Here is an 8511-nt window from a genome sequence, read left to right as displayed (position 1 = left end):
GCCTTTCGCATTCACGATAACCTTTAACGACTCATGGAATTAACGGGGGCTTCGCACCCTCTTTCTTCCTAGGTTGTGGGGCTATGGGAAGTCAGGGTGGTTGGATTAGGTGAGTAGTACAGACGACGCCTAAGGGATCGTTTGTATAGTTGTAAGCTATACATTTTCATTAATGCGTGATTATAACAACTCACCACCCATACTTAATCCAATGTCACCTGGAATTATCGAATACACACGTCGCAACTATATAATAATAAACAAAACGCGTAATTTAAAGTATTAGGAAAACATCGGGTTTTCCTAGAGATTTCAACACTTACATCTACGTGATGCATACCAAGTCAAACAATTTTTCACACTTGTAGAAATAAACAAGCATACTTACGGATCTTCACACTTTTTCTTACTTACAACAATCTTTTCTGAAAATATCGGATTTTCTGGTGGTTTTTCAAAATAATACAAAACACTGTGTTTCAAACATTACTTATGAACTCACCAACATTTTATATGTTAACGTTTTTCAAAATACTTGTATTCTCAGGTAACAGGTAAATCGAAGGAAAAATATACTCAGTGATATCTTGTTGTTTGTTTAACTAGTATCGAACAATTTACTTTTTGGGAATGTAATGTTTTGAAACAATGTACTAAATGTAAACACTACCAGTTGTAATATTTCAATGCATGGTGATGAATGATGTTATGTTTCATGTATATTCACTGTGATGGTATTCAATTGAGTCACAACAGCCCTCGGACGTTTCCGCCGTCTGGTTCGGGGGTGTGACACATCTATTCATTATCCACATAGTCGAAAGAAAATATTGATTACAATGAATCAAAAAACATGTAGAAAAGATGTAGAACGTGCTTTTGGAGTATTCCAATAATATTTTGCAATTGTTGCAGGACCTGCGGGCTTATGGAGAAAAGAGTTGCAGGACCTACGGGCTTACGAAGAAAAGAAATATTTGTTGATATAATGACTTCTTGTATGATAATGCATATAATACAATCATTGAAGATGAGTGTAATGTTACTGGAACAATCGGAGAACAAGGTGAAATGCGAATTGTCGAGCTTGAAATGGTCATTGATGTTGACTTGCGATTTTAAGAATTTCTTAGTCGACATCAAAACATCAAAAATAAGGACGCCCGTAACAAACTTTAAAATGCATTAGTTGAAATTCTATGGGATAAATATCCTAACTAAAACAACTAGTTTATATTTATGTTATATTCGAATGTTGAAATAAATTTAATGCCTTTTTCCTTGTTATATAATATTTTCAATTTGATTTTAAAGTTTAATGTTCAACATATTTATATTATAAAATCACCTATTTAATCAAATAATACTATTATTATTAATAATTTATTTATTATAATAATTAAGATAATTAAAATCATATAATATTAAAGAAATATTATTTTCTAGTTATAATATTAAAATGTATTTGTAATGTTAATTTTTAATGTGTGGTTTATGTGAATTTTACACTAAAAAGACCAAATCAAATGTACAACAAAAAAAACAAAAAACAAAATAGGAGTGCAAATAAAGAAATCTTTGGATCAAACCTGCAACTTGTTCAATACCACAGGATAAATGATATTTACTCTTATTTTTATGCTGCATGGGTCATTTTTGTTTGAACGATTATACAGCTGTGCTATTTTATTATCGCCCAATTGAATTGAGATTGAAAAGAATATGTGATGAGGATTTGCTGTTTTCATTTGGATTCTTCATTTTTTTGGCTGTTATAGCAAGTCGGATTTTAAAAATATTTATTACCAAGATATGAACAATATCCAAGAGGTGTGTCGACATGTCACATGTGTTTTACTAATTATTATCATTTGAAGTCTTAGAAATCATAATGACTTTTCTTCATAACCATTAAAAATATTTAGCATGATCGTTGTGCATCGAGTCCTATAAGGTTAGGCATCATGGTGGTCCTTTCTAATTGATTTGCAAGGTGACATAGCACTATACCATCTTAGCAAAACAACCCATTCCTCTTGCACTTTGAAATGTGACATGGCTCTACCATGTAACATCCATTTCTTGCAATAAATTTTTTAATGCCACCTAAATCACGGGTGTCATAAATTTATAAAATTTGTATTACATATATTATATTATTAGATTATTTAAATTTATTCTTCAAATTAGTTTGTTCCATTATTGTCTTTAAAGTTCTCATGATAAGGTATCTAAATTAAAGTTAAAAAGTTAAAATTATAAATGTCTGTTATTAGAGAAATTAAATATCCTTCAATTGTTTATTCCTATCAATTCTTCTACCCATTTAAATAACAACATGTGTCATATTAGTATACTAAAATATTATTAATTAAACATTAAATGTTACGGATGTCACCATTTAATTGGGTAAGATGATTTTTAGGAACAAAATGTAGGACTATATTTAATTTCTCTTGTTATTATGATGCGGAAAATACGAAACAAGTTGTAACAAAAACCAATAAGAACATGTTCTTAACTTTTCACACATTATTTAATTAACTTTTTAGATCACAAACCATAAAAATAATAATGCAAAATACCATATTTATAGTATACTAAAATAATATATGGAAAAAATAATATCTAATTTATGAGATAGACTAATAAAGATAACAATAAAATGTTTAAATTATAGTAAACAAGATATTATTCCTAATTTAGATAAATACTAATTAAATGTGATTTGAACATTTAACAATTTTAATAGAGTATGAGGAGCATTTGAGAATACCAAATGCGTTAAAACATGATTTTACTAATGAATTGTATCTAAGTAGCTTGAAAATGTTTGATTAGTTTTCATTCATGTGGGGATTGTTGGAAAATTAGATGTAGCCAACTTATAAAAATGGATTTTCCTATTTTTTTAAACATGAAATTCGAACACTAAACCATTATTAAAATGATAAAATAGTTATATGTTTTTGTTTTCCGTGTGATACCTTCGTTTTGGTATATCACACGTTTAAAACAGATTTAATAAGAATGAGAAATTAATTCTTAAAGTGAAGGTGTTAAAAGAAGTAATAAATGAGTTGAATAGTTTTAGTTCATCCCACACGAGGGTGATAATGAAAAAAAGTGGGGTATACAAATACAAAGGCTTCTAATCTTCGTAAGACTCAGAACTAAAAATTAATTAGGATTTTAAGTTACAAACTTGTATTAATCATGTATTAATATCTGTAATTAATTCTGTCCGTTACAAAATTTATGCTAGATGGTGGTTACATAATTTGGTGTATAAATATACCATTTTGGTGACAAATAAGAGACACTAGAGAAATCACAATCACCTCATTTTCTTCGTTTACTATGCTTTCTTCCTGCATCAAGGTAAAATATGGGCCTAATATATGTTCAGGTAGTATAGAAGAGTCACTTCAAGCAATTGTATCCTGGGAAACAAAGGCCCGATAGTGGACAAAATTGTTTTAAGGACACTGTGTTAAACACAAGCCTCAACATCTTATGTTTTATTGTCTGATTCATACATTTTCGTAATATTATTCCTACAAGCGTCAATGTCATACAATGGATCAACCTTGTCTTCATCCACATCTATCTAGAAAATTGTTCGGATTTTACAAACTTTGCTGGTATTCCTCAAAAGGATAATCATCCTTCTCATCATCGTCCCAACAAATGTTTGGTCAACAAGCCAGAATTGAAAGGTTTTAAATTGTTCGATCCCTTCATGGATTAAAATTGAAGGAGACTAGAAATATGAGCACTCGTGTTCTTAAAATAAAGAGCTATTTGGATCAACTAGAGAGATTGGGTTCTTCATATCCATAATATCTAGGCACATATTTAATTCTAAAATCATTGCCAAAGTCTTATGATACCCTCATTTTCAACTAATACATGAATGGGTGAGACAAGCCTATCTATGAGTTGCACACGATGCTCAAAACAGCTGAGAAACATGTCACGAGGAAAACTGCTCAAGTGCTCGTGATTCGTGAAGGACAAGTCAAGAAGAAGAAACAATGCAAGAACTTCAAGGGTAAGCCACAAGCTGGCAAAGGCAAAGGGTAGAAAGATGCTCAAGCCGCATCAACAAAGAAGGAGAGGTTGCTGAGGATGACACCCGTTTTGAGTGAGGAGTTATTGGGCACTGGAAAAGGAATTGTCCAACTTATCTTGTTGGGATGAAAGTCAATAAGTTCGGGGAAGGCACTTCAGGTATATCCATTTTCATGATTGAAATGAGATTATTTACTTTTTTCATTTAAGACTTGTGTATTTGATACTGATTGTGGAACTCACGTGTGTAATTCATTGCAAGGGTTCAAAAAGAGTAAGGAGTTGAAATCAGGTGATATGGCACTACATGTTGCCAATAGAGCACGAGTTGCAGTCCAAGCGATAAGATATTTTGAATTTTGTTTAATATCTAGCTTGTATTTCTTGTCAGACAATGTTTTTTCTTTTGATAACTTCTTGTAACGCCCTGTTCCAAATCAATTTCTAATTCGAGGCTGTGGCCCGAAGAGTGGTCACCATAAGGATCAGGGCCTTTGAAAAAGTAAGATTTAGGCCCATTTGGATGTGGGTAATGTAGATATGTGACATAATAGTTCGGTTTGCACTTTGTAGTCAAAGGGTAAAATAGTAATGTAGTGTTTCATACTTCTTTTATGAATTATTCATTTTAGTTTGATGTGTTTTAAGTCAAAAGTAATTATATAGGGTTGTAGATATCCTCAATACCTTTCTGTGGATATAAAGAACGTCGAAAACAGAGTTAGAACGAAGAAGTTATGACCGTTGGACGTTTGGGTGGTTTTGGACCAAGCTAAGTACGTTGGGCGTACAAAAAGGTGTACGTTGGGCGTACTAATGGAATCCTGAATATGCTGGGCATACGCAATCAGTGCCCAAATCCTATTTTCGTGGTTTAAGCCATATTTAAGCTCCTTATCTCCCCCAAACCCACTCCATTCTCAGCCTCCACCCCTCCAACACCCTTTTCATGAAACCCTAACCTTAGATGAGCCTTGTGAGCTAAAAGAAGGTGATTTTGAGTGCTTTGGAGTATGCATGATGCACCTTGGAGAAGAAGGAACTTCTTGTAGAAGTGTTGGTTGCATTGGAGCTTGTAGATCTGAACTTTGTTCACCTTGATCTATCTTCTAGAGGTATAAAGTTTGAATCTTGATGATGTATTTGTTAGATCTAGCTAGTTTTGGATGTTATGAGCTTTTGGTCATTTTAGTGCATAAAGTTTAGATCTTGAAAGTTTGTGACCTTGTTATGGATAAAGTTGGAAACTTTATCCATTTAAACATCATTATGACTTAGATATGAAGGTTGGAGACTTGGACTTAATGGATTAAGTTGAAAAATATGCGCTTTTGGTCCCATTTGATGCTTAAAAGCTAGATCTTGGTGGTTTGGACCATTCTAATGGATAAATTGGAAACTTTATCCATTATGGAGCCTTTAGGATCCATAAAATGTAATCTTGATCCTTCTATACCTTCCATGAGAGTATCATGATGTCTTTATGGATTAATAAGTTTAGGTTTTAGCTTTTGGGCCTTTCTAGACATGGAAAGTCATAAAGGTGGAAACTTTATGACTTAGAATGATGTTGTGCGACTAGATCTAAGTGTTGGATGAAAGGACTTAAGAAATTAAGCACTTAATGGAAAAGTGCCATTTAGTTGGGTACGTCGGGCGTACCTTCGAGTACGCTGTGTGTACTCATATGGGGTCCTGATTCTGGTTGGTAAGTATGCATGCGTATGAGCTGAGTACGTTGGGCGTACTCAGCCTGAAGTTTGATTTGTTGACTTTGACTTTCGTTGACCGTTGACTTTTGACCAAGTTTGACCTTGGGCCAAACTTGAGGGTTTTGGCCTATTAACTAAGATTTTATCTATTTCTGGTATTAATAGCTCAGAAAGCTGGCAGGGCAACATCTAAGGATTTCTTACAGGGAGCTTCTACATTCGAGGTGAGTCTTCTCACTGTTTGTATGGGTTGAAGGCACCAATGCTGGCCCATTTCATTTATGTGTTGTAGGAAGACCCATGGGTTAGCCCTAGTCATTATGTATGAAAGACCAGGAGACGGCTCCTGGCACACTGTATGCTATTATGTATGATAGGAAGACATAGGGGATAGCCCTAGGCATTATGTATGAAAGACCAAGAGGTGGCTCATGGCACACTATATGATAACTAGCTATGTAGACTAATATGTATGCTAGTTGTCTTTGTGATGATTGTATGGAAGACCAGGAGGTGGCTCTTGGCACTTGTCTGTAAGACCCAAGGGGTGGCCCTTAGCTTGGCAAGAAAGACCACATGGCGGCCCGTGGCATAATGGCAAGACTATGTATGACACATAGTACCTTTATTGATTATGATATATGTATGGCTCACAGTTATGTATGGAATGTATGGATCAGTTGATATGTATGGTATGTGGTATTTGGGGATCTCACTAAGCTTCGTGCTTACGGTTTGCAGTTTTGGTTTCAGGTACCTCCAGTTTTCAAATAAAGGAGCTAGGGATGATCGCAATGCATACACCTATGTTTTTTTTGTAATATGTGATTTCTGGGAATGAACTCTGATAAATGTTTTATTTGAAATTCTTTTCAATGTGTAAACCAAGTTACAAATGTGTTTTAGTTATATTAAAAATGAAATTTTTGGTCATGAGTTTTGGGATGTTACAAGTTGTTATCAGAGCCTTGGTTTGAGGGATTCATGCATACTCTCGGGTGTGCCTGAACTCAAACTGAGGGGTTGATGAAATTTTTATAAAATAAACATTTAATTACAAAAGAATTTCTAAGTAAAGGAAGGGGTGTGATGCGTGGAATCAATCGAGATCAAGTAAGTGGTTCCCAAAATAACAATACATGTTTGTTATGTGATGTGATTATGTGATTCACATATATGCTAAATTAGAGTTAAGGATCTAGGAGAGATGCCTTTGTATGCTTATACGAGCTTGTAGATTTGCATGCTAGAACTGATCAGCCAATAGTAGGATGGCCTGTTTAGATTGTGCTTGATTGTATGAGCCTTCGAATTACATGCTAGTACAGATTCCTGATTAGAGGATAAAATGGCTTGATGGATTATGTTAGTTAGACTTTCCATTGTCTGAATGCTGCTTGCTTTGTGCTTTGTGGGACTCTTAGCAATGTCAGCTAGCTACTAAGTGAATATGGTAAGTCACATGTCGCACAGGCTGGATAATCTCAGAGTGAGGGACTTGGCCCTATTATGTAGCTCTCGTTTGATTCCAACCGTTCTAGGATTGAGTCTTTTACTCAAAGGTTTATATGATCTTTGTTGCATGTGGCTATATTCATGAGGTAGCTAGTTGACATTAATGGGAAATCCTTCAGCAGCTGAGGACTGGGTGGGTTTGGGAACCTAGGAAAGCCTAGGACATGTTGCAGTGGGTTACTAGTAAGGTTTAATGAGTACTGGAATAATGGTATGAAGAAGTGACTTAGAGGATTCATGAGGATTGTTGAGGAAAGTATGGATAGGTGTGGAAGGAAGTATTGGGCCCGTACTACTGAAAGCACATGATCCATACTCGAATCGGTTAGAGTCTTGGAGAATCTAACAAGCTTATGAGAGGTGGATTCTTGGGTATGTTCTGATTGTTGGATTGATTGTATTTAAGTTTGGAGATGAGCTCTCAGGGAGATGGTTCAAGTTCGGGTCTGACTCAGGTGTAGGTGCTGAGCCAATTAGTGAGCAGTTGCGGGAGTTCATTTTATCGGAGATCTCTCGCTGTTTTTCGGAGATAGTGGACGAGCGCTTGGGCGCATTCCGTGAGGAGATTATGGCTATCATTAGAGCCCGCACACTGAATTTCCGTGAGTTCCGTGCTTGTGGAGCTCCTGCATTACATGGGGAGAGGGACTCCATTGTCAGTAGGATGTGGTTAGCAGATATGGCTAATGCATTTAGGAAGAGTTTCTGCCCCAAGGAGGCGAAAGTTAGATATGCTTCCTTCCTGTGGAAGGATCTGCCATGTGATTGGTGGGAGGTGATCGGTACTGAGTTGGGTGATGATGTGGTCGATGCTATGTCATGGGATGACTTCTCGACCAGGTTCCGAGTTAAGTTTGCACCGACGATTGAGGTACAACAGTTGGCACGAGAGTTTCTGGATCTCCGCCAGACTACTAAGACTGTGGCAGAGATCACTACCAAGTTCCGGGAGAGGGCTTTATTGGTACCATAGTATGTAGCAGACAAGGAAATGAAAAAAGTAAGGTATCATGATATGATGCGGGATGACATCAGGAAAATTATGAGTATTTCAGGGTGCGAGACCCTGAATGATATGATCTCTAGATCCAGAGAGTGGGAGATAGATTTGGAGCACATTGAGAAGAGGAGGTCATATCAGGTGCATACTTTGGAGGGTTCCAGGAAGAGACCCAAGACTTCTAACTAGCATTTGAGAGGCCAGTAGGAC

The sequence above is a fragment of the Lactuca sativa genome, chromosome 6 (genome assembly GCF_002870075.4).
Source record: "Lactuca sativa cultivar Salinas chromosome 6, Lsat_Salinas_v11, whole genome shotgun sequence".
NCBI classification, from domain to species: Eukaryota; Viridiplantae; Streptophyta; class Magnoliopsida; order Asterales; family Asteraceae; genus Lactuca; species Lactuca sativa.
The sequence above is the reverse complement of the archived record's forward strand: the minus strand, read 5'-3'. Positions refer to the sequence as shown.